The 19,383-nt window shown below is 50.8% G+C and overlaps 42 non-coding genes and 17 pseudogenes across 42 annotated transcripts; all 59 read left to right on the top strand.

Annotated features, from left to right (window-relative positions):
• Nucleotides 1-92: 92 nt before the first annotated feature.
• Nucleotides 93-211, top strand: LOC131111796 (5S ribosomal RNA). The gene has a single exon (XR_009121326.1). It is a non-coding gene; the product is annotated as a 5S ribosomal RNA (ribosomal RNA).
• Nucleotides 212-323: 112 nt separating this feature from the next.
• Nucleotides 324-442, top strand: LOC131115707 (5S ribosomal RNA). Its single transcript, XR_009122980.1, has one exon. It is a non-coding gene; the product is annotated as a 5S ribosomal RNA (ribosomal RNA).
• Nucleotides 443-554: 112 nt separating this feature from the next.
• On the top strand, nucleotides 555-673 carry LOC131115397 (5S ribosomal RNA). Its single transcript, XR_009122676.1, has one exon. It is a non-coding gene; the product is annotated as a 5S ribosomal RNA (ribosomal RNA).
• Nucleotides 674-785: 112 nt separating this feature from the next.
• LOC131112971 (5S ribosomal RNA) lies at nucleotides 786-894 on the top strand (annotated as a pseudogene).
• A 112-nt stretch (nucleotides 895-1,006) lies between these two features.
• Nucleotides 1,007-1,125, top strand: LOC131114489 (5S ribosomal RNA). The gene has a single exon (XR_009121797.1). It is a non-coding gene; the product is annotated as a 5S ribosomal RNA (ribosomal RNA).
• Nucleotides 1,126-1,236: 111 nt separating this feature from the next.
• On the top strand, nucleotides 1,237-1,355 carry LOC131114490 (5S ribosomal RNA). Its single transcript, XR_009121798.1, has one exon. It is a non-coding gene; the product is annotated as a 5S ribosomal RNA (ribosomal RNA).
• Nucleotides 1,356-1,467: 112 nt separating this feature from the next.
• Nucleotides 1,468-1,586, top strand: LOC131118212 (5S ribosomal RNA). Its single transcript, XR_009125378.1, has one exon. It is a non-coding gene; the product is annotated as a 5S ribosomal RNA (ribosomal RNA).
• A 112-nt stretch (nucleotides 1,587-1,698) lies between these two features.
• LOC131112235 (5S ribosomal RNA) lies at nucleotides 1,699-1,807 on the top strand (annotated as a pseudogene).
• A 112-nt stretch (nucleotides 1,808-1,919) lies between these two features.
• Nucleotides 1,920-2,038, top strand: LOC131116645 (5S ribosomal RNA). The gene has a single exon (XR_009123886.1). It is a non-coding gene; the product is annotated as a 5S ribosomal RNA (ribosomal RNA).
• Nucleotides 2,039-2,149: 111 nt separating this feature from the next.
• On the top strand, nucleotides 2,150-2,268 carry LOC131117871 (5S ribosomal RNA). Its single transcript, XR_009125075.1, has one exon. It is a non-coding gene; the product is annotated as a 5S ribosomal RNA (ribosomal RNA).
• Nucleotides 2,269-2,380: 112 nt separating this feature from the next.
• On the top strand, nucleotides 2,381-2,499 carry LOC131115398 (5S ribosomal RNA). Its single transcript, XR_009122677.1, has one exon. It is a non-coding gene; the product is annotated as a 5S ribosomal RNA (ribosomal RNA).
• Nucleotides 2,500-2,611: 112 nt separating this feature from the next.
• On the top strand, nucleotides 2,612-2,720 carry LOC131112973 (5S ribosomal RNA; annotated as a pseudogene).
• A 112-nt stretch (nucleotides 2,721-2,832) lies between these two features.
• LOC131114491 (5S ribosomal RNA) lies at nucleotides 2,833-2,951 on the top strand. Its single transcript, XR_009121799.1, has one exon. It is a non-coding gene; the product is annotated as a 5S ribosomal RNA (ribosomal RNA).
• Nucleotides 2,952-3,063: 112 nt separating this feature from the next.
• On the top strand, nucleotides 3,064-3,172 carry LOC131113786 (5S ribosomal RNA; annotated as a pseudogene).
• Nucleotides 3,173-3,283: 111 nt separating this feature from the next.
• On the top strand, nucleotides 3,284-3,402 carry LOC131111807 (5S ribosomal RNA). The gene has a single exon (XR_009121327.1). It is a non-coding gene; the product is annotated as a 5S ribosomal RNA (ribosomal RNA).
• Nucleotides 3,403-3,514: 112 nt separating this feature from the next.
• LOC131115708 (5S ribosomal RNA) lies at nucleotides 3,515-3,633 on the top strand. The gene has a single exon (XR_009122981.1). It is a non-coding gene; the product is annotated as a 5S ribosomal RNA (ribosomal RNA).
• A 112-nt stretch (nucleotides 3,634-3,745) lies between these two features.
• On the top strand, nucleotides 3,746-3,864 carry LOC131115399 (5S ribosomal RNA). Its single transcript, XR_009122678.1, has one exon. It is a non-coding gene; the product is annotated as a 5S ribosomal RNA (ribosomal RNA).
• Nucleotides 3,865-3,976: 112 nt separating this feature from the next.
• LOC131112974 (5S ribosomal RNA) lies at nucleotides 3,977-4,085 on the top strand (annotated as a pseudogene).
• A 112-nt stretch (nucleotides 4,086-4,197) lies between these two features.
• LOC131114492 (5S ribosomal RNA) lies at nucleotides 4,198-4,316 on the top strand. Its single transcript, XR_009121800.1, has one exon. It is a non-coding gene; the product is annotated as a 5S ribosomal RNA (ribosomal RNA).
• Nucleotides 4,317-4,428: 112 nt separating this feature from the next.
• On the top strand, nucleotides 4,429-4,537 carry LOC131113787 (5S ribosomal RNA; annotated as a pseudogene).
• Nucleotides 4,538-4,648: 111 nt separating this feature from the next.
• On the top strand, nucleotides 4,649-4,767 carry LOC131111818 (5S ribosomal RNA). The gene has a single exon (XR_009121328.1). It is a non-coding gene; the product is annotated as a 5S ribosomal RNA (ribosomal RNA).
• A 112-nt stretch (nucleotides 4,768-4,879) lies between these two features.
• Nucleotides 4,880-4,998, top strand: LOC131115709 (5S ribosomal RNA). Its single transcript, XR_009122982.1, has one exon. It is a non-coding gene; the product is annotated as a 5S ribosomal RNA (ribosomal RNA).
• Nucleotides 4,999-5,110: 112 nt separating this feature from the next.
• On the top strand, nucleotides 5,111-5,229 carry LOC131115401 (5S ribosomal RNA). Its single transcript, XR_009122680.1, has one exon. It is a non-coding gene; the product is annotated as a 5S ribosomal RNA (ribosomal RNA).
• Nucleotides 5,230-5,341: 112 nt separating this feature from the next.
• Nucleotides 5,342-5,450, top strand: LOC131112975 (5S ribosomal RNA; annotated as a pseudogene).
• Nucleotides 5,451-5,562: 112 nt separating this feature from the next.
• Nucleotides 5,563-5,681, top strand: LOC131114493 (5S ribosomal RNA). The gene has a single exon (XR_009121801.1). It is a non-coding gene; the product is annotated as a 5S ribosomal RNA (ribosomal RNA).
• Nucleotides 5,682-5,792: 111 nt separating this feature from the next.
• On the top strand, nucleotides 5,793-5,911 carry LOC131114494 (5S ribosomal RNA). The gene has a single exon (XR_009121802.1). It is a non-coding gene; the product is annotated as a 5S ribosomal RNA (ribosomal RNA).
• A 112-nt stretch (nucleotides 5,912-6,023) lies between these two features.
• LOC131118213 (5S ribosomal RNA) lies at nucleotides 6,024-6,142 on the top strand. The gene has a single exon (XR_009125379.1). It is a non-coding gene; the product is annotated as a 5S ribosomal RNA (ribosomal RNA).
• Nucleotides 6,143-6,254: 112 nt separating this feature from the next.
• LOC131112236 (5S ribosomal RNA) lies at nucleotides 6,255-6,363 on the top strand (annotated as a pseudogene).
• A 112-nt stretch (nucleotides 6,364-6,475) lies between these two features.
• LOC131116646 (5S ribosomal RNA) lies at nucleotides 6,476-6,594 on the top strand. Its single transcript, XR_009123887.1, has one exon. It is a non-coding gene; the product is annotated as a 5S ribosomal RNA (ribosomal RNA).
• A 111-nt stretch (nucleotides 6,595-6,705) lies between these two features.
• On the top strand, nucleotides 6,706-6,824 carry LOC131117987 (5S ribosomal RNA). Its single transcript, XR_009125184.1, has one exon. It is a non-coding gene; the product is annotated as a 5S ribosomal RNA (ribosomal RNA).
• Nucleotides 6,825-6,936: 112 nt separating this feature from the next.
• LOC131115402 (5S ribosomal RNA) lies at nucleotides 6,937-7,055 on the top strand. The gene has a single exon (XR_009122681.1). It is a non-coding gene; the product is annotated as a 5S ribosomal RNA (ribosomal RNA).
• A 112-nt stretch (nucleotides 7,056-7,167) lies between these two features.
• On the top strand, nucleotides 7,168-7,276 carry LOC131112977 (5S ribosomal RNA; annotated as a pseudogene).
• A 112-nt stretch (nucleotides 7,277-7,388) lies between these two features.
• Nucleotides 7,389-7,507, top strand: LOC131114496 (5S ribosomal RNA). The gene has a single exon (XR_009121804.1). It is a non-coding gene; the product is annotated as a 5S ribosomal RNA (ribosomal RNA).
• Nucleotides 7,508-7,619: 112 nt separating this feature from the next.
• On the top strand, nucleotides 7,620-7,728 carry LOC131113788 (5S ribosomal RNA; annotated as a pseudogene).
• Nucleotides 7,729-7,839: 111 nt separating this feature from the next.
• LOC131111830 (5S ribosomal RNA) lies at nucleotides 7,840-7,958 on the top strand. Its single transcript, XR_009121329.1, has one exon. It is a non-coding gene; the product is annotated as a 5S ribosomal RNA (ribosomal RNA).
• Nucleotides 7,959-8,070: 112 nt separating this feature from the next.
• LOC131115710 (5S ribosomal RNA) lies at nucleotides 8,071-8,189 on the top strand. Its single transcript, XR_009122983.1, has one exon. It is a non-coding gene; the product is annotated as a 5S ribosomal RNA (ribosomal RNA).
• A 112-nt stretch (nucleotides 8,190-8,301) lies between these two features.
• On the top strand, nucleotides 8,302-8,420 carry LOC131115403 (5S ribosomal RNA). The gene has a single exon (XR_009122682.1). It is a non-coding gene; the product is annotated as a 5S ribosomal RNA (ribosomal RNA).
• Nucleotides 8,421-8,532: 112 nt separating this feature from the next.
• LOC131112978 (5S ribosomal RNA) lies at nucleotides 8,533-8,641 on the top strand (annotated as a pseudogene).
• A 112-nt stretch (nucleotides 8,642-8,753) lies between these two features.
• Nucleotides 8,754-8,872, top strand: LOC131114497 (5S ribosomal RNA). The gene has a single exon (XR_009121805.1). It is a non-coding gene; the product is annotated as a 5S ribosomal RNA (ribosomal RNA).
• A 112-nt stretch (nucleotides 8,873-8,984) lies between these two features.
• On the top strand, nucleotides 8,985-9,093 carry LOC131113789 (5S ribosomal RNA; annotated as a pseudogene).
• Nucleotides 9,094-9,204: 111 nt separating this feature from the next.
• On the top strand, nucleotides 9,205-9,323 carry LOC131111842 (5S ribosomal RNA). Its single transcript, XR_009121330.1, has one exon. It is a non-coding gene; the product is annotated as a 5S ribosomal RNA (ribosomal RNA).
• Nucleotides 9,324-9,435: 112 nt separating this feature from the next.
• On the top strand, nucleotides 9,436-9,554 carry LOC131115711 (5S ribosomal RNA). The gene has a single exon (XR_009122984.1). It is a non-coding gene; the product is annotated as a 5S ribosomal RNA (ribosomal RNA).
• A 112-nt stretch (nucleotides 9,555-9,666) lies between these two features.
• On the top strand, nucleotides 9,667-9,785 carry LOC131115404 (5S ribosomal RNA). The gene has a single exon (XR_009122683.1). It is a non-coding gene; the product is annotated as a 5S ribosomal RNA (ribosomal RNA).
• A 112-nt stretch (nucleotides 9,786-9,897) lies between these two features.
• On the top strand, nucleotides 9,898-10,006 carry LOC131112979 (5S ribosomal RNA; annotated as a pseudogene).
• A 5,982-nt stretch (nucleotides 10,007-15,988) lies between these two features.
• Nucleotides 15,989-16,107, top strand: LOC131118037 (5S ribosomal RNA). The gene has a single exon (XR_009125211.1). It is a non-coding gene; the product is annotated as a 5S ribosomal RNA (ribosomal RNA).
• Nucleotides 16,108-16,219: 112 nt separating this feature from the next.
• Nucleotides 16,220-16,328, top strand: LOC131113833 (5S ribosomal RNA; annotated as a pseudogene).
• Nucleotides 16,329-16,440: 112 nt separating this feature from the next.
• On the top strand, nucleotides 16,441-16,559 carry LOC131115943 (5S ribosomal RNA). The gene has a single exon (XR_009123209.1). It is a non-coding gene; the product is annotated as a 5S ribosomal RNA (ribosomal RNA).
• Nucleotides 16,560-16,671: 112 nt separating this feature from the next.
• Nucleotides 16,672-16,790, top strand: LOC131115645 (5S ribosomal RNA). Its single transcript, XR_009122920.1, has one exon. It is a non-coding gene; the product is annotated as a 5S ribosomal RNA (ribosomal RNA).
• Nucleotides 16,791-16,902: 112 nt separating this feature from the next.
• On the top strand, nucleotides 16,903-17,021 carry LOC131118653 (5S ribosomal RNA). Its single transcript, XR_009125813.1, has one exon. It is a non-coding gene; the product is annotated as a 5S ribosomal RNA (ribosomal RNA).
• A 112-nt stretch (nucleotides 17,022-17,133) lies between these two features.
• On the top strand, nucleotides 17,134-17,242 carry LOC131113966 (5S ribosomal RNA; annotated as a pseudogene).
• A 112-nt stretch (nucleotides 17,243-17,354) lies between these two features.
• Nucleotides 17,355-17,473, top strand: LOC131115736 (5S ribosomal RNA). Its single transcript, XR_009123008.1, has one exon. It is a non-coding gene; the product is annotated as a 5S ribosomal RNA (ribosomal RNA).
• A 112-nt stretch (nucleotides 17,474-17,585) lies between these two features.
• Nucleotides 17,586-17,704, top strand: LOC131111598 (5S ribosomal RNA). Its single transcript, XR_009121297.1, has one exon. It is a non-coding gene; the product is annotated as a 5S ribosomal RNA (ribosomal RNA).
• Nucleotides 17,705-17,816: 112 nt separating this feature from the next.
• Nucleotides 17,817-17,935, top strand: LOC131117948 (5S ribosomal RNA). The gene has a single exon (XR_009125146.1). It is a non-coding gene; the product is annotated as a 5S ribosomal RNA (ribosomal RNA).
• A 112-nt stretch (nucleotides 17,936-18,047) lies between these two features.
• LOC131113257 (5S ribosomal RNA) lies at nucleotides 18,048-18,156 on the top strand (annotated as a pseudogene).
• A 112-nt stretch (nucleotides 18,157-18,268) lies between these two features.
• Nucleotides 18,269-18,387, top strand: LOC131115737 (5S ribosomal RNA). The gene has a single exon (XR_009123009.1). It is a non-coding gene; the product is annotated as a 5S ribosomal RNA (ribosomal RNA).
• Nucleotides 18,388-18,499: 112 nt separating this feature from the next.
• LOC131117755 (5S ribosomal RNA) lies at nucleotides 18,500-18,618 on the top strand. Its single transcript, XR_009124963.1, has one exon. It is a non-coding gene; the product is annotated as a 5S ribosomal RNA (ribosomal RNA).
• A 112-nt stretch (nucleotides 18,619-18,730) lies between these two features.
• Nucleotides 18,731-18,839, top strand: LOC131112450 (5S ribosomal RNA; annotated as a pseudogene).
• A 112-nt stretch (nucleotides 18,840-18,951) lies between these two features.
• Nucleotides 18,952-19,070, top strand: LOC131115954 (5S ribosomal RNA). The gene has a single exon (XR_009123220.1). It is a non-coding gene; the product is annotated as a 5S ribosomal RNA (ribosomal RNA).
• A 112-nt stretch (nucleotides 19,071-19,182) lies between these two features.
• Nucleotides 19,183-19,301, top strand: LOC131117757 (5S ribosomal RNA). Its single transcript, XR_009124965.1, has one exon. It is a non-coding gene; the product is annotated as a 5S ribosomal RNA (ribosomal RNA).
• The last annotated feature ends 82 nt before the right edge of the window (nucleotides 19,302-19,383 follow it).

Consider the following 19,383-nt stretch of genomic DNA (forward strand, 5'->3'; position numbering starts at 1 on the left):
GCCTGACAGCAGAGGGCGCTGTTTGACACTTTTTGCTTGATCTAGTTTGGCCTGCGTCGCCTTCAAATAAGATCTTTTCAGTTGTCCTGGCAGCTTACGGCCATACCACCCTGAAAACGCCTGATCTCGTCCGATCTCGGAAGCTAAGCAGGGGCGGGCCTGGTTAGTACTTGGATGGGAGACCGCCTGGGAATACCAGGTGCTGTAAGCTTTTTATGGTTTCTGCTCTAGCCTGACAGCAGAGGGCGCTGTTTGACACTTTTTGCTGGAGTCTAGTTTGGCCTGCGTCGCCTTCAAATAGGATCTTTTCAGTTGATGTGGCAGCTTACGGCCATACTACCCTGAAAACGCCCGATCTCGTCCGATCTCGGAAGCTAAGCAGGGGCGGGCCTGGTTAGTACTTGGATGGGAGACCGCCTGTGAATACCAGGTGCTGTAAGCTTTTTATGGTTTCTGCTCTTGCCTGACAGCAGAGGGCGCTGTTTGACACTTTTTGCTGGAGTCTAGTTTGGCCTGCGTCTTCTTCAAATAGGATCTTTTCAGTTGACCTGGAAGCTTATGGCCATACTACCCTGAAAACGCCCGATCTCGTCCGATCTCGGAAGCTAAGCAGGGGCGGGCCTGGTTAGTACTTGGATGGGAGACCGCCTGGGAATACCAGGTGCTGTAAGCTTTTTATGGTTTCTGCTCTAGCCTGACAGCAGAGGGCGCTGTTTGACACTTTTTGCTGTAGTCTAGTTTGGCCTGCGTCGCCTTCAAATAGGATCTTTTCAGTTGCCTTGGCAGCTTTTGGCCATACTACCCTGAAAACGCCCGATCTCGGAAGCTAAGCAGGGGCGGGCCTGGTTAGTACTTGGATGGGAGACCGCCTGGGAATACCAGGTGCTGTAAGCTTTTTATGGTTTCTGCTCTTGCCTGACAGCAGAGGGCGCTGTTTGACACTTTTTGCTGGAGTCTAGTTTGGCCTGCGTCGCCTTCAAATAGGATCTTTTCAGTTGATGTGGCAGCTTACGGCCATACTACCCTGAAAACGCCCGATCTCGTCCGATCTCGGAAGCTAAGCAGGGGCGGGCCTGGTTAGTACTTGGATGGGAGACCGCCTGGGAATACCAGGTGCTGTAAGCTTTTTATGGTTTCTGCTCTAGCCTGACAGCAGAGGGCGCTGTTTGACACTTTTTGCTGGATCTAGTTTGGCCTGGGTCGCCTTCAAATAAGATCTTTTCAGTTGTCCTGGCAGCTTACGGCCATACTACCCTGAAAACGCCCGATCTCGTCCGATCTCGGAAGCTAAGCAGGGGCGGGCCTGGTTAGTACTTGGATGGGAGACCGCCTGGGAATACCAGGTGCTGTAAGCTTTTCATGGTTTCTGCTCTTGCCTGACAGCAGAGGGCGCTGTTTGACACTTTTTGCTGGAGTCTAGTTTGGCCTGCGTCGCCTTCAAATAGGATCTTTTCAGTTGCCCTTGCAGCTTACGGCCATACTACCCTGAAAACGCCCGATCTCGTCCGATCTCGGAAGCTAAGCAGGGGCGGTCCTGGTTAGTACTTGGATGGGAGACCGCCTGGGATTACCAGGTGCTGTAAGCTTTTTATGGTTTCTGCTCTTGCCTGACAGCAGAGGGCGCTGTTTGACACTTTTTGCTGGAGTCTAGTTTGGCCTGCGTCTTCTTCAAATAGGATCTTTTCAGTTGTCCTGGCAGCTTACGGCCATACTACCCTGAAAACGCCCGATCTCGGAAGCTAAGCAGGGGCGGGCCTGGTTAGTACTTGGATGGGAGACCGCCTGTGAATACCAGGTGCTGTAAGCTTTTTATGGTTTCTGCTCTTGCCTGACAGCAGAGGGCGCTGTTTGACACTTTTTGCTGTAGTCTAGTTTGGCCTGCGTCACCTTCAAATAGGATCTTTTCAGTTGACCTGGCAGCTTACGGCCATACTACCCTGAAAATGCCCGATCTCGTCCGATCTCGGAAGCTAAGCAGGGGCGGGCCTGGTTAGTACTTGGATGGGAGGCCGCCTGGGAATACCAGGTGCTGTAAGCTTTTTATGGTTTCTGCTCTAGCCTGACAGCAGAGGGCGCTGTTTGACACTTTTTGCTGGATCTAGTTTGGCCTGGGTCGCCTTCAAATAAGATCTTTTCAGTTGTCCTGGCAGCTTACGGCCATACTACCCTGAAAACACCCGATCTCGTCCGATCTCGGAAGCTAAGCAGGGGCGGGCCTGGTTAGTACTTGGATGGGAGACCGCCTGGGAATACCAGGTGCTGTAAGCTTTTCATGGTTTCTGCTCTTGCCTGACAGCAGAGGGCGCTGTTTGACACTTTTTGCTGGAGTCTAGTTTGGCCTGCGTCTTCTTCAAATAGGATCTTTTCAGTTGACCTGGAAGCTTATGGCCATACTACCCTGAAAACGCCCGATCTCGTCCGATCTCGGAAGCTAAGCAGGGGCGGGCCTGGTTAGTACTTGGATGGGAGACCGCCTGGGAATACCAGGTGCTGTAAGCTTTTTATGGTTTCTGCTCTAGCCTGACAGCAGAGGGCGCTGTTTGACACTTTTTGCTGTAGTCTAGTTTGGCCTGCGTCGCCTTCAAATAGGATCTTTTCAGTTGCCTTGGCAGCTTTTGGCCATACTACCCTGAAAACGCCCGATCTCGGAAGCTAAGCAGGGGCGGGCCTGGTTAGTACTTGGATGGGAGACCGCCTGGGAATACCAGGTGCTGTAAGCTTTTTATGGTTTCTGCTCTTGCCTGACAGCAGAGGGCGCTGTTTGACACTTTTTGCTGGAGTCTAGTTTGGCCTGCGTCGCCTTCAAATAGGATCTTTTCAGTTGATGTGGCAGCTTACGGCCATACTACCCTGAAAACGCCCGATCTCGTCCGATCTCGGAAGCTAAGCAGGGGCGGGCCTGGTTAGTACTTGGATGGGAGACCGCCTGGGAATACCAGGTGCTGTAAGCTTTTTATGGTTTCTGCTCTTGCCTGACAGCAGAGGGCGCTGTTTGACACTTTTTGCTGGAGTCTAGTTTGGCCTGCGTGGCCTTCAAATAAGATTTTTTCAGTTGTCCTTAAAGCTTACGGCCATACTACCCTGAAAACGCCTGATCTCGGAAGCTAGGCAGGGGAGGGCCTGGTTAGTACTTGGATGGGAGACCGCCTGGGAATACCAGGTGCTGTAAGCTTTTTATGGTTTCTGCTCTAGCCTGACAGCAGAGGGCGCTGTTTGACACTTTTTGCTTGATCTAGTTTGGCCTGCGTCGCCTTCAAATAAGATCTTTTCAGTTGTCCTGGCAGCTTACGGCCATACCACCCTGAAAACGCCTGATCTCGTCCGATCTCGGAAGCTAAGCAGGGGCGGGCCTGGTTAGTACTTGGATGGGAGACCGCCTGGGAATACCAGGTGCTGTAAGCTTTTTATGGTTTCTGCTCTAGCCTGACAGCAGAGGGCGCTGTTTGACACTTTTTGCTGGAGTCTAGTTTGGCCTGCGTCGCCTTCAAATAGGATCTTTTCAGTTGATGTGGCAGCTTACGGCCATACTACCCTGAAAACGCCCGATCTCGTCCGATCTCGGAAGCTAAGCAGGGGCGGGCCTGGTTAGTACTTGGATGGGAGACCGCCTGTGAATACCAGGTGCTGTAAGCTTTTTATGGTTTCTGCTCTTGCCTGACAGCAGAGGGCGCTGTTTGACACTTTTTGCTGGAGTCTAGTTTGGCCTGCGTCTTCTTCAAATAGGATCTTTTCAGTTGACCTGGAAGCTTATGGCCATACTACCCTGAAAACGCCCGATCTCGTCCGATCTCGGAAGCTAAGCAGGGGCGGGCCTGGTTAGTACTTGGATGGGAGACCGCCTGGGAATACCAGGTGCTGTAAGCTTTTTATGGTTTCTGCTCTAGCCTGACAGCAGAGGGCGCTGTTTGACACTTTTTGCTGTAGTCTAGTTTGGCCTGCGTCGCCTTCAAATAGGATCTTTTCAGTTGCCTTGGCAGCTTTTGGCCATACTACCCTGAAAACGCCCGATCTCGGAAGCTAAGCAGGGGCGGGCCTGGTTAGTACTTGGATGGGAGACCGCCTGGGAATACCAGGTGCTGTAAGCTTTTTATGGTTTCTGCTCTTGCCTGACAGCAGAGGGCGCTGTTTGACACTTTTTGCTGGAGTCTAGTTTGGCCTGCGTCGCCTTCAAATAGGATCTTTTCAGTTGATGTGGCAGCTTACGGCCATACTACCCTGAAAACGCCCGATCTCGTCCGATCTCGGAAGCTAAGCAGGGGCGGGCCTGGTTAGTACTTGGATGGGAGACCGCCTGGGAATACCAGGTGCTGTAAGCTTTTTATGGTTTCTGCTCTTGCCTGACAGCAGAGGGCGCTGTTTGACACTTTTTGCTGGAGTCTAGTTTGGCCTGCGTGGCCTTCAAATAAGATTTTTTCAGTTGTCCTTAAAGCTTACGGCCATACTACCCTGAAAACGCCTGATCTCGGAAGCTAGGCAGGGGAGGGCCTGGTTAGTACTTGGATGGGAGACCGCCTGGGAATACCAGGTGCTGTAAGCTTTTTATGGTTTCTGCTCTAGCCTGACAGCAGAGGGCGCTGTTTGACACTTTTTGCTTGATCTAGTTTGGCCTGCGTCGCCTTCAAATAAGATCTTTTCAGTTGTCCTGGCAGCTTACGGCCATACCACCCTGAAAACGCCTGATCTCGTCCGATCTCGGAAGCTAAGCAGGGGCGGGCCTGGTTAGTACTTGGATGGGAGACCGCCTGGGAATACCAGGTGCTGTAAGCTTTTTATGGTTTCTGCTCTAGCCTGACAGCAGAGGGCGCTGTTTGACACTTTTTGCTGGAGTCTAGTTTGGCCTGCGTCGCCTTCAAATAGGATCTTTTCAGTTGATGTGGCAGCTTACGGCCATACTACCCTGAAAACGCCCGATCTCGTCCGATCTCGGAAGCTAAGCAGGGGCGGGCCTGGTTAGTACTTGGATGGGAGACCGCCTGTGAATACCAGGTGCTGTAAGCTTTTTATGGTTTCTGCTCTTGCCTGACAGCAGAGGGCGCTGTTTGACACTTTTTGCTGGAGTCTAGTTTGGCCTGCGTCTTCTTCAAATAGGATCTTTTCAGTTGACCTGGAAGCTTATGGCCATACTACCCTGAAAACGCCCGATCTCGTCCGATCTCGGAAGCTAAGCAGGGGCGGGCCTGGTTAGTACTTGGATGGGAGACCGCCTGGGAATACCAGGTGCTGTAAGCTTTTTATGGTTTCTGCTCTAGCCTGACAGCAGAGGGCGCTGTTTGACACTTTTTGCTGTAGTCTAGTTTGGCCTGCGTCGCCTTCAAATAGGATCTTTTCAGTTGCCTTGGCAGCTTTTGGCCATACTACCCTGAAAACGCCCGATCTCGGAAGCTAAGCAGGGGCGGGCCTGGTTAGTACTTGGATGGGAGACCGCCTGGGAATACCAGGTGCTGTAAGCTTTTTATGGTTTCTGCTCTTGCCTGACAGCAGAGGGCGCTGTTTGACACTTTTTGCTGGAGTCTAGTTTGGCCTGCGTCGCCTTCAAATAGGATCTTTTCAGTTGATGTGGCAGCTTACGGCCATACTACCCTGAAAACGCCCGATCTCGTCCGATCTCGGAAGCTAAGCAGGGGCGGGCCTGGTTAGTACTTGGATGGGAGACCGCCTGGGAATACCAGGTGCTGTAAGCTTTTTATGGTTTCTGCTCTAGCCTGACAGCAGAGGGCGCTGTTTGACACTTTTTGCTGGATCTAGTTTGGCCTGGGTCGCCTTCAAATAAGATCTTTTCAGTTGTCCTGGCAGCTTACGGCCATACTACCCTGAAAACGCCCGATCTCGTCCGATCTCGGAAGCTAAGCAGGGGCGGGCCTGGTTAGTACTTGGATGGGAGACCGCCTGGGAATACCAGGTGCTGTAAGCTTTTCATGGTTTCTGCTCTTGCCTGACAGCAGAGGGCGCTGTTTGACACTTTTTGCTGGAGTCTAGTTTGGCCTGCGTCGCCTTCAAATAGGATCTTTTCAGTTGCCCTTGCAGCTTACGGCCATACTACCCTGAAAACGCCCGATCTCGTCCGATCTCGGAAGCTAAGCAGGGGCGGTCCTGGTTAGTACTTGGATGGGAGACCGCCTGGGATTACCAGGTGCTGTAAGCTTTTTATGGTTTCTGCTCTTGCCTGACAGCAGAGGGCGCTGTTTGACACTTTTTGCTGGAGTCTAGTTTGGCCTGCGTCTTCTTCAAATAGGATCTTTTCAGTTGTCCTGGCAGCTTACGGCCATACTACCCTGAAAACGCCCGATCTCGGAAGCTAAGCAGGGGCGGGCCTGGTTAGTACTTGGATGGGAGACCGCCTGTGAATACCAGGTGCTGTAAGCTTTTTATGGTTTCTGCTCTTGCCTGACAGCAGAGGGCGCTGTTTGACACTTTTTGCTGTAGTCTAGTTTGGCCTGCGTCACCTTCAAATAGGATCTTTTCAGTTGACCTGGCAGCTTACGGCCATACTACCCTGAAAATGCCCGATCTCGTCCGATCTCGGAAGCTAAGCAGGGGCGGGCCTGGTTAGTACTTGGATGGGAGGCCGCCTGGGAATACCAGGTGCTGTAAGCTTTTTATGGTTTCTGCTCTAGCCTGACAGCAGAGGGTGCTGTTTGACACTTTTTGCTGGATCTAGTTTGGCCTGGGTCGCCTTCAAATAAGATCTTTTCAGTTGTCCTGGCAGCTTACGGCCATACTACCCTGAAAACACCCGATCTCGTCCGATCTCGGAAGCTAAGCAGGGGCGGGCCTGGTTAGTACTTGGATGGGAGACCGCCTGGGAATACCAGGTGCTGTAAGCTTTTCATGGTTTCTGCTCTTGCCTGACAGCAGAGGGCGCTGTTTGACACTTTTTGCTGGAGTCTAGTTTGGCCTGCGTCTTCTTCAAATAGGATCTTTTCAGTTGACCTGGAAGCTTATGGCCATACTACCCTGAAAACGCCCGATCTCGTCCGATCTCGGAAGCTAAGCAGGGGCGGGCCTGGTTAGTACTTGGATGGGAGACCGCCTGGGAATACCAGGTGCTGTAAGCTTTTTATGGTTTCTGCTCTAGCCTGACAGCAGAGGGCGCTGTTTGACACTTTTTGCTGTAGTCTAGTTTGGCCTGCGTCGCCTTCAAATAGGATCTTTTCAGTTGCCTTGGCAGCTTTTGGCCATACTACCCTGAAAACGCCCGATCTCGGAAGCTAAGCAGGGGCGGGCCTGGTTAGTACTTGGATGGGAGACCGCCTGGGAATACCAGGTGCTGTAAGCTTTTTATGGTTTCTGCTCTTGCCTGACAGCAGAGGGCGCTGTTTGACACTTTTTGCTGGAGTCTAGTTTGGCCTGCGTCGCCTTCAAATAGGATCTTTTCAGTTGATGTGGCAGCTTACGGCCATACTACCCTGAAAACGCCCGATCTCGTCCGATCTCGGAAGCTAAGCAGGGGCGGGCCTGGTTAGTACTTGGATGGGAGACCGCCTGGGAATACCAGGTGCTGTAAGCTTTTTATGGTTTCTGCTCTTGCCTGACAGCAGAGGGCGCTGTTTGACACTTTTTGCTGGAGTCTAGTTTGGCCTGCGTGGCCTTCAAATAAGATTTTTTCAGTTGTCCTTAAAGCTTACGGCCATACTACCCTGAAAACGCCTGATCTCGGAAGCTAGGCAGGGGAGGGCCTGGTTAGTACTTGGATGGGAGACCGCCTGGGAATACCAGGTGCTGTAAGCTTTTTATGGTTTCTGCTCTAGCCTGACAGCAGAGGGCGCTGTTTGACACTTTTTGCTTGATCTAGTTTGGCCTGCGTCGCCTTCAAATAAGATCTTTTCAGTTGTCCTGGCAGCTTACGGCCATACCACCCTGAAAACGCCTGATCTCGTCCGATCTCGGAAGCTAAGCAGGGGCGGGCCTGGTTAGTACTTGGATGGGAGACCGCCTGGGAATACCAGGTGCTGTAAGCTTTTTATGGTTTCTGCTCTAGCCTGACAGCAGAGGGCGCTGTTTGACACTTTTTGCTGGAGTCTAGTTTGGCCTGCGTCGCCTTCAAATAGGATCTTTTCAGTTGATGTGGCAGCTTACGGCCATACTACCCTGAAAACGCCCGATCTCGTCCGATCTCGGAAGCTAAGCAGGGGCGGGCCTGGTTAGTACTTGGATGGGAGACCGCCTGTGAATACCAGGTGCTGTAAGCTTTTTATGGTTTCTGCTCTTGCCTGACAGCAGAGGGCGCTGTTTGACACTTTTTGCTGGAGTCTAGTTTGGCCTGCGTCTTCTTCAAATAGGATCTTTTCAGTTGACCTGGAAGCTTATGGCCATACTACCCTGAAAACGCCCGATCTCGTCCGATCTCGGAAGCTAAGCAGGGGCGGGCCTGGTTAGTACTTGGATGGGAGACCGCCTGGGAATACCAGGTGCTGTAAGCTTTTTATGGTTTCTGCTCTAGCCTGACAGCAGAGGGCGCTGTTTGACACTTTTTGCTGTAGTCTAGTTTGGCCTGCGTCGCCTTCAAATAGGATCTTTTCAGTTGCCTTGGCAGCTTTTGGCCATACTACCCTGAAAACGCCCGATCTCGGAAGCTAAGCAGGGGCGGGCCTGGTTAGTACTTGGATGGGAGACCGCCTGGGAATACCAGGTGCTGTAAGCTTTTTATGGTTTCTGCTCTTGCCTGACAGCAGAGGGCGCTGTTTGACACTTTTTGCTGGAGTCTAGTTTGGCCTGCGTCGCCTTCAAATAGGATCTTTTCAGTTGATGTGGCAGCTTACGGCCATACTACCCTGAAAACGCCCGATCTCGTCCGATCTCGGAAGCTAAGCAGGGGCGGGCCTGGTTAGTACTTGGATGGGAGACCGCCTGGGAATACCAGGTGCTGTAAGCTTTTTATGGTTTCTGCTCTTGCCTGACAGCAGAGGGCGCTGTTTGACACTTTTTGCTGGAGTCTAGTTTGGCCTGCGTGGCCTTCAAATAAGATTTTTTCAGTTGTCCTTAAAGCTTACGGCCATACTACCCTGAAAACGCCTGATCTCGGAAGCTAGGCAGGGGAGGGCCTGGTTAGTACTTGGATGGGAGACCGCCTGGGAATACCAGGTGCTGTAAGCTTTTTATGGTTTCTGCTCTAGCCTGACAGCAGAGGGCGCTGTTTGACACTTTTTGCTTGATCTAGTTTGGCCTGCGTCGCCTTCAAATAAGATCTTTTCAGTTGTCCTGGCAGCTTACGGCCATACCACCCTGAAAACGCCTGATCTCGTCCGATCTCGGAAGCTAAGCAGGGGCGGGCCTGGTTAGTACTTGGATGGGAGACCGCCTGGGAATACCAGGTGCTGTAAGCTTTTTATGGTTTCTGCTCTAGCCTGACAGCAGAGGGCGCTGTTTGACACTTTTTGCTGGAGTCTAGTTTGGCCTGCGTCGCCTTCAAATAGGATCTTTTCAGTTGATGTGGCAGCTTACGGCCATACTACCCTGAAAACGCCCGATCTCGTCCGATCTCGGAAGCTAAGCAGGGGCGGGCCTGGTTAGTACTTGGATGGGAGACCGCCTGTGAATACCAGGTGCTGTAAGCTTTTTATGGTTTCTGCTCTTGCCTGACAGCAGAGGGCGCTGTTTGACACTTTTTGCTGGAGTCTAGTTTGGCCTGCGTCTTCTTCAAATAGGATCTTTTCAGTTGACCTGGAAGCTTATGGCCATACTACCCTGAAAACGCCCGATCTCGTCCGATCTCGGAAGCTAAGCAGGGGCGGGCCTGGTTAGTACTTGGATGGGAGACCGCCTGGGAATACCAGGTGCTGTAAGCTTTTTATGGTTTCTGCTCTAGCCTGACAGCAGAGGGCGCTGTTTGACACTTTTTGCTGTAGTCTAGTTTGGCCTGCGTCGCCTTCAAATAGGATCTTTTCAGTTGCCTTGGCAGCTTTTGGCCATACTACCCTGAAAACGCCCGATCTCGGAAGCTAAGCAGGGGCGGGCCTGGTTAGTACTTGGATGGGAGACCGCCTGGGAATACCAGGTGCTGTAAGCTTTTTATGGTTTCTGCTCTTGCCTGACAGCAGAGGGCGCTGTTTGACACTTTTTGCTGGAGTCTAGTTTGGCCTGCGTCGCCTTCAAATAGGATCTTTTCAGTTGATGTGGCAGCTTACGGCCATACTACCCTGAAAACGCCTGATCACTGATTGGTGATTGAGTGCAGGTGAGAGTGTGAGCAAACAAGAGGCAACCCTGAGTGTGTACTCCCTGTCTTCCGATTTCTTTTGAAGAATTTTAGCCAAATTTCCGCCTAAAACGTAATACTTGTACGAAGCAACCCCACGCCCCCACCACCACCAACCGCGGCTGGGGGGGGTGGGTGTCAAATGATGCCGGGGCCTATAAGAGGGAAAATGGAGCGAGCAGAGAAGAAAAGCGTGGACGAGACAACAAATGCAGACAACAAGTATGAAAGACAATTAACAGTGGCAGTGGAAGTAGTAGGACAGGAAAAAGTAACGATGATGGAGATATGTAAGAAAATTAGAGAAGAATGTGGACGAGTGGTGGGATGCCGCCAAAAATCCCTGACAAAATTCGAAGTTACTACAGAAGACAAAAAAGGAAAGGACCGTCTGCTGGACGGCATCACATTGAAGACCAATAAGATTATAGCGTCAGAAATTCGTAATGACGAGCTCGTCGTCTCGTTCCTTGGCCTTCCAGTGTACATTGAAGATGAGGTGATCCTGAAGAAGCTGGAGGAATGGGGAGTTCAGGCAGTGTCCACCATCAGAAGGCGCATGTGGCCAGGCACCGACATTGCAGACGGAACACGCTACCTAAAGGTGCGCTTCAACGAAAAAGTCCGCTCCCTACCATTTGCAACTAAGTTTGAGACCCTCGAGGGGGAAGAACACTTTCGGGTGCTACACGACCGCCAGAGGAAGGTATGCAGATTGTGCATCCAGCCCGGCCACATTATCCGAGATTGCCCGGAGTTTAAGTGCTTTAAATGTGGCGAGCAAGGCCACTACGCCAGAGAGTGTGAGGAGAATGAAAGGGGCGATCGCGGCCCATTGCCGATGCAGGATGAGGCGGTGCTGGGGGGCGGCTTGACAGCAGAGGCGGAGATGCTGGTTGAGGGAGCGCTGGAGAGAGACATGGAAACGCCGGCAGCTACAGTGCTAAGTGAAGGAGAGGAAAAGAGAATGGAGAGGATGCCAACGCCAATGGAGGTGGCAGCGGCGACGACGATGACAGCAGCAATGGCAGCTGCGGTGACAGCGACGGCGGCTGCGGTGACAGAGACGGTGGCGGAGGAGGCGGCTGAGGCTGAGGCGGCAGCGACAACGGCGGCGGCTGAGGCGGCTGAGGCAGCTGAGGCGGCAGCGACGACGGCGGCGGCTGAGGCGGCGGCGGCTGAGGCGGCAGCGACGACGACGACTGAGGCAGCAGCGATGACGACGACGGCGGCCGAGGCAGCAGCGACGACGACGACAACACCAGCGACAAAGACGAGGAGAACGGCGGGAGCGGTGACAAAAGCGGAAACAGGGAACGACGGAGCAAAAGCAGGCCCCAGCACGGCGAGGGACGACGACGGGGGCGACGAAGCCACAGGCAGGTGGGAGGAAATGGGCGACCTTTCGAGCCCGGATGAAATGGAGATCCAACAGCTTAAAAGTTACAAGAGGAAAAAAGAGAGAAAACTGTATAGAATGTAAGGTAGATAATTCCCACCCACAAAAGATAATGAACGCCGTGACAATTTCAAATTTAAACATAAACGGCGTCAGAAATATGAACAAACTTGAAAGAGCACTACACAGACTAGACGCGGACATAGTATGCTTGCAAGAGACAAGATGGACAAACGAACTCCTCCCGGAAATACGAAAGAGATGGACAGGGCCGATATTCGTTAACAACAAGACACAAAAGTCATGCGGCGTAGCCATACTCCTAAAAGAGAACTGCGTTGAAAATGCGGTCCAAATACAAACAAACAGCGAAGGAAGAGCGCTAATTGTAGACTTCATGCGGGCCAAAATAAAATACAGGCTGATAAACATCTACGCATCGAATAATGAAATCGAAAGGAAGGCTTTCTTCGAATGGCTGGGCCCCTTATGCATACCAAACACGCTGCTGGTAGGGGACTTTAACGTACGCTGCACCAGGATGGACGCTTGCAGCGCCTCCACCTTCAAACCCGATGTCTCCCGAGCAGCCCTACTCAGCCTGCTAAAAGACAAAAACCTTGTTGACGTGTGGAGGAACGACAACCCCAACAAAAGAGGGTATACAAGAAAACAGGTAGTGCGGAAAAAACTGAAACAGAGTAGAATAGACCTGTGTATTGCAAAGGAAGAAATTATAGGACATGTACGCAAACTGAAGTGGGAGTTTACAGAATTAAGCGACCACGCTATCATGACATTAACCTTAGGGCCCAAAGGGGAGGGGAAGGGCGGGGGAACCTGGTGCCTCAACTCCTCGCTAGTACAAGACCCGGCATACAAAAATAAGATAACCACCCTGCTCCAAAGTGAACTTGTGCAGGAGTTGATGGAGGACGATGCCATCCAAGGATGGGAGACGATAAAGACTTTCATCAAAAAGCAGAGCATAAAATTTGCCAAACGGAAAAAGCAAATAGACAACGAAAACAGAGTAATGCTGGAAAGCAAAATAGCAATAGAGGAAAAAAAGATAGAAGAAATACCACAATATAACATCGAAAAATACATCCAATTAAAAAAGGAACTGGCCGTATACGAAAAAGAAAGGTGCGAAGGCGCAATCATCAGAAGTAAAGCGCTTTGGGCAGCAAAGGGCGAAAAGTACACCAGTTTCTTCTTAAACCTTGAGAAAGAAAAACAGAGGAAAATGTACATAAAACAACTAGAAGACAAAAGGGGCCAAACAACCTCAGATTTTGTTGAAATCCTCGAAATCACGAGAGACTACTATGCAGACCTCTTCACAGGAGGCCAAATCAACGAACAAAGCGCAGATGAGATCATAGAAAGAGTCACCGCAAAGGTGACCGAGGCCGGAAGACGCGCCTGTGAAAGAGACATACGCATAGCGGATATAGAAAAAGCAATTAAAGAACTGCAGCCCCGCAAAAGTCCCGGAAGCGACGGCCTTACGGCCGAATTGTACAAAGCATTCACCGTTACGCTGGCACCCATGCTGCACAAAGTATACCAACGCATGGAGGAGAGGGGAGAGATGCCGACCTCTATGGCCACGGGCATCATCACCCTCATCCACAAAAAAGGCGACAGGGAAAAACTAGAGAACTACAGGCCAATAAGCCTGCTAAATGTGGATTATAAAATACTCGCCAAAGTGTTAGCAAACAGGCTAAAAGGAGTCTTAAAAGAAATTATCTCACCCACCCAGGCGTACAGTGTGCCGGGAAGAGATATCACAGACACAGTGAGAACCGTGCAAAACGTGGTGGAACACATGAAGGAAGAAAGCGGGATAGTGATCAGCCTAGACTTAAATAAAGCCTTCGACAGGGTGGAGCACCCTTTCATATGGAAGACGATGCAAAAAGTAGGGGTGGGCAAAAGGATGCTACGATGGCTGCAGCTGCTGTACGGGCAGGCGAGAAGTTGCGTGAAAATAAATGGCACAATGACAGACACCTTCCCCCTGACGAGATCGGTGAGACAAGGCTGCCCGCTATCCGCCCCGCTATTCACCATTGCGGTAGAACCCCTCGCCGCTCTCATAAAAACCACCGGAGAAATAAAGGGAGTGGCGATACCGGGAGGAGGCCGGAGCGTCATCCACCAATACGCGGATGACACAACCCTGACTCTGAAAGACGCCGAGGATGTGCGCAATGCAATGGGATGCGTGGAAAAATACGGGAGGGCAGCGGGCGCAAAAATTAATATGGACAAGTCCGAGATTTTATACATCGGCAACTTTGAGGGACAGAAATGCGATCTGCCGTTTAAGGAGGCACAAGACTGCATAAAGATCATCGGCATATATATAGGCGCAAACGACAAACAAGCGACCAACTTGACATGGACGGGAACCTTAAACAAGATCAAACAGACCGTAAACAGATGGAGAGCACGAAAGCTGACCCTAAAAGGGAGGGTGGTCATCATAAACTCTCTGTTAATGTCCAAACTGGTATATGCCCTGGGAGTGGTGAGCCTGCCCCAGTGGGCAGCGGCCGAAGCAGAGAGAACCATATGCGACTTCCTGTGGGAGGGGAAAGGCGTGCGCATTGCACAAAAAACCCTGATAGGACAGTATAAAGAGGGCGGACTAAAACTGGTGGACTTACAGACCAAAAAAGCGGCAATCAGAACCAGGATGGTGATAAAATATTTGCAGGGAGAAACAGACTGTGGGTGGAAGCCCTTCTTCCGAGAGACCCTCTTCAAATATGGACGGTGTGGGCAATACAGCCTACTGATGGACCTGAGAGGGAGGCTGCACGAGGGCACCCCCACCTTCTTTAAAGAAGTCATGGAGGCCTGGGGTAGGCTTGTGCATGACTTTGTGTACACAAACCACACAAAAAACAAAGTGATGAGCCAGCCGGTCTTTCAAAACCCCCAGATCGTAAAGGAAGGAAAAGTACTGTATAACAAAGTCTTCTTTTCAGCAGGACTAAGACAAATTAAAGACTTTGTATATGAGGTCATACCGGGCTTCCTGAGGGAGCAAGCCATTATAGACAGTGTACACGAATATGACGATGAAATACCGGAAAGAACAATAAAGAACGAATACAATAAAATAAAGATGGCCATCCCAAAAGCTTGGCAAAGGCACGTAAATAGCCAAGAAACAGGTAAAGAAACAGATGAGCTACCTGGAATTATGCTAAAAACCAAAGAAAAAGAGATCAACATAAAAACATGCACAGTGAAAACACTCTATTGGGCCCTTGTGAGCAAGGCCTTTAAAAGGCCAACCGCTGAGCTCCTCTGGCCGAAAGTGTTCAGCCACATAAAAGGACAGGACATATGGGTGATGGGAAACTGTAAATACAACAATCAGGAATGCGCCGACCTGGACTTCAAAATAAAACATAATAGGATATACACAAACGAAGTAATACACCAAATCAATAAAAACGTAGGAAGGGAGTGTAATGTGTGCGGCAGCGAGGTGGAAAGCCTGCTGCACTTATTTGTGAACTGTAAAGAACTGAATGTATTTGTGGATAGACTAAAAGGTACAATGGAGAGGAATTGGAAAAGCGACTTCACCCGAACCGTGAGATGGAAGGAAGAACTCCTGCTCGGCCACAGAGGAGGCCAGCAAGGGGTGAACATCAACCTATGGAACTTCATGTTGAGCCACGCCAGGTACGCTATCTGGATGAGGCGGAACCTTGCAAAGTTCGAAAAAAAAAAAATACCCGTATGGACATATTTTGAAGCTATTGTAAGGAGGGATGTGTCATTATGCCGGACCGCTGACCAAGAAAAGTTCGAGAGCTCCTTCATAGAAGGGAGCGGTCTGATCTTGATAGCAGACAATAACAAAATTGTGTTCAACCTATAGGAGAGGGAAAAAAAAAAAAAAAAAAAAAAAAAAAAAAAAAAAAAAAAACTCTCAACCTACAGAAGGGGAATGAAAGAAAAAAAAAGAAAAAAAAAAAAAAAAAAAAAAAAAAAAAAATCTTGGACAAACAGGCTGTGCCTGGACTGAGAGTTGTCAATGTGGACGTGTAATAACATGAAAGAATGGAATAATTGTGTATATAGTATGTTGATGTATGCATATCTGTGACGTACTGTGGTATGTTCAATAATAAAAAAAAAAAAAAAAAAAAAAAACGCCCGATCTCGTCCGATCTCGGAAGCTAAGCAGGGGCGGGCCTGGTTAGTACTTGGATGGGAGACCGCCTGGGAATACCAGGTGCTGTAAGCTTTTTATGGTTTCTGCTCTTGCCTGACAGCAGAGGGCGCTGTTTGACCCTTTTTGCTGGAGTCTAGTTTGGCCTGCGTCACCTTCAAATAGGATCTTTTCAGTTGACCTGGCAGCTTACGGCCATACTACCCTTAAAACGCCTGATCTCGTCCGATCTCGGAAGCTAAGCAGGGGCGGGCCTGGTTAGTGCTTGGATGGGAGACCGCCTGGGAATACCAGGTGCTGTAAGCTTTTTATGGTTTCTGCTCTTTCCTGACAGCAGAGGGCGCTGTTTGACACTTTTTGCTGGAGTCTAGTTTGGCCTGCGTCGCCTTCAAATAGGATCTTTTCAGTTGATCTGGCAGCTTACGGCCATACTACCCTGAAAACGCCCAATCTCGGACGCTAAGCAGGGGCGGGCCTGGTTAGTACTTGGATGGGAGACCGCCTGGGAATACCAGGTGCTGTAAGCTTTTTATGGTTTCTGCTCTTGCCTGACAGCAAAGGGCGCTGTTTGACACTTTTTGCTGGAGTCTAGTTTGGCCTGCGTTGCCTTCAAATAGGATCTTTTCAGTTGCCTTGGCAGCTTACAGCCATACTACCCTGAAAACGCCCGATCTCATCCGATCTCGGAAGCTAAGCAGGGGCGGGCCTGGTTAGTACTTGGATGGGAGACCGCCTGGGAATACCAGGTGCTGTAAGCTTTTTATGGTTTCTGCTCTTGACTGACAGCAGAGGGCGCTGTTTGACACTTTTTGCTGGAGTCTAGTTTGGCCTGCGTCGCCTTCAAATAGGATCTTTTCAGTTGCCTTGGCAGCTTACGGCCATACTACCCTGAAAACGCCCGATCTCATCCGATCTTGGAAGCTAAGCAGGGGCGGGCCTGGTTAGTACTTGGATGGGAGACCGCCTGGGAATACCAGGTGCTGTAAGCTTTTTATGGTTTCTGCTCTTGCCTGACAGCAGAGGGCGCTGTTTGACCCTTTTTGCTGGAGTCTAGTTTGGCCTGCGTCACCTTCAAATAGGATCTTTTCAGTTGACCTGGCAGCTTACGGCCATACTACCCTTAAAACGCCTGATCGCGTCCGATCTCGGAAGCTAAGCAGGGGCGGGCCTGGTTAGTGCTTGGATGGGAGACCGCCTGGGAATACCAGGTGCTGTAAGCTTTTTATGGTTTCTGCTCTTTCCTGACAGCAGAGGGCGCTGTTTGACACTTTTTGCTGGAGTCTACTTTGGCCTGCGTCGCCTTCAAATAGGATCTTTTCAGTTGACCTGGCAGCTTACGGACATACTACCCTGAAAACGCCCGATCTCGGACGCTAAGCAGGGGCGGGCCTGGTTGGTACTTGGATGGGAGACCGCCTGGGAATACCAGGTGCTGTAAGCTTTTTATGGTTTCTGCTCTTGCCTGACAGCAAAGGGCGCTGTTTGACACTTTTTGCCAGAGTCTAGTTTGGCCTGCGTAACCTTCAAATAGGATCTTTTCAGTTGACCTGGCAGCTTACGGCCATACTACCCTGAAAACGCCCGATCTCGTCCGATCTCGGAAGCTAAGCAGGGGCGGGCCTGGTTTGTACTTGGATGGGAGACCGCCTGGGAATACCAGGTGCTGTAAGCTTTTTATGGTTTCTGCTCTTGCCTGACAGCAGAGGGCGCTGTTTGACCCTTTTTGCTGGAGTCTAGTTTGGCCTGCGTCACCTTCAAATAGGATCTTTTCAGTTGACCTGGCAGCTTACGGCCATACTACCCTTAAAACGCCTGATCTCGTCCGATTTCGGAAGCTAAGCAGGGGCGGGCCTGGTTAGTGCTTGGATGGGAGACTGCCTGGGAATACCAGGTGCTGTAAGCTTTTTATGGTTTCTGCTCTTTCCTGACAGCAGAGGGCGCTGTTTGACACTTTTTGCTGGAGTCTAGTTTGGCCTGCGTCGCCTTCAAATAGGATCTTTTCAGTTGACCTGGCAGCTTACGGACATACTACCCTGAAAAAGCCCGATCTCGTCCGATCTCGGAAGCTAAGCAGGGGCGGGCCTGGTTAGTACTTGGATGGGAGACCGCCTGGGAATACCAGGTGCTGTAAGCTTTATATGGTTTCTGCTCTTGCCTGACAGCAGAGGGCGCTGTTTGACACTTTTTGCTGGAGTCTAGTTTGGCCTGCGTCGCCTTCAAATAGGATCTTTTCATTTGATCTGGCAGCTTACGGCCATACTACCCTGAAAACGCCCGATCTCGGACGCTAAGCAGGGGCGGGCCTGGTTGGTACTTGGATGGGAGACCGCCTGGGAATACCAGGTGCTGTAAGCTTTTTATGGTTTCTGCTCTTGCCTGACAGCAAAGGGCGCTGTTTGACACTTTTTGCCAGAGTCTAGTTTGGCCTGCGTCACCTTCAAATAGGATCTTTTCAGTTGACCTGGCAGCTTACGGCCATACTACCCTGAAAACGCCCGATCTCGTCCGATCTCGGAAGCTAAGCAGGGGCGGGCCTGGTTTGTACTTGGATGGGAGACCGCCTGGGAATACCAGGTGCTGTAAGCTTTTTATGGTTTCTGCTCTTGCCTGACAGCAGAGGGCGCTGTTTGACCCTTTTTGCTGGAGTCTAGTTTGGCCTGCGTCACCTTCAAATAGGATCTTTTCAGTTGACCTGGCAGCTTACGGCCATACTACCCTTAAAACGCCTGATCTCATCCGATCTCGGAAGCTAAGCAGGGGCGGGCCTGGTTAGTGCTTGGATGGGAGACCGCCTGGGAATACCAGGTGCTGTAAGCTTTTTATGGTTTCTGCTCTTTCCTGACAGCAGAGGGCGCTGTTTGACACTTTTTGCTGGAGTCTAGTTTGGCCTGCGTCGCCTTCAAATAGGATCTTTTCAGTTGATCTGGCAGCTTACGGCCATACTACCCTGAAAACGCCCGATCTCGGACGCTAAGCAGGGGCGGGCCTGGTTAGTACTTGGATGGGAGACCGCCTGGGAATACCAGGTGCTGTAAGCTTTTTATGGTTTCTGCTCTTGCCTGACAGCAAAGGGCGCTGTTTGACACTTTTTGCTGGAGTCTAGTTTGGCCTGCGTCGCCTTCAAATAGGATCTTTTCAGTTGCCTTGGCAGCTTACAGCCATACTACCCTGAAAACGCCCGATCTCATCCGATCTCGGAAGCTAAGCAGGGGCGGGCCTGGTTAGTACTTGGATGGGAGACCGCCTGGGAATACCAGGTGCTGTAAGCTTTTTATGGTTTCTGCTCTTGCCTGACAGCAGAGGGCGCTGTTTGACCCTTTTTGCTGGAGTCTAGTTTGGCCTGCGTCACCTTCAAATAGGATCTTTTCAGTTGACCTGGCAGCTTACGGCCATACTACCCTTAAAACGCCTGATCTCATCCGATCTCGGAAGCTAAGCAGGGGCGGGCCTGGTTAGTGCTTGGATGGGAGACCGCCTGGGAATACCAGGTGCTGTAAGCTTTTTATGGTTTCTGCTCTTTCCTGACAGCAGAGGGCGCTGTTTGACACTTTTTGCTGGAGTCTAGTTTGGCCTGCGTCGCCT

Source organism: Doryrhamphus excisus, unplaced genomic scaffold (genome assembly GCF_030265055.1).
Source record: "Doryrhamphus excisus isolate RoL2022-K1 unplaced genomic scaffold, RoL_Dexc_1.0 HiC_scaffold_25, whole genome shotgun sequence".
NCBI lineage: Eukaryota > Metazoa > Chordata > Actinopteri > Syngnathiformes > Syngnathidae > Doryrhamphus > Doryrhamphus excisus.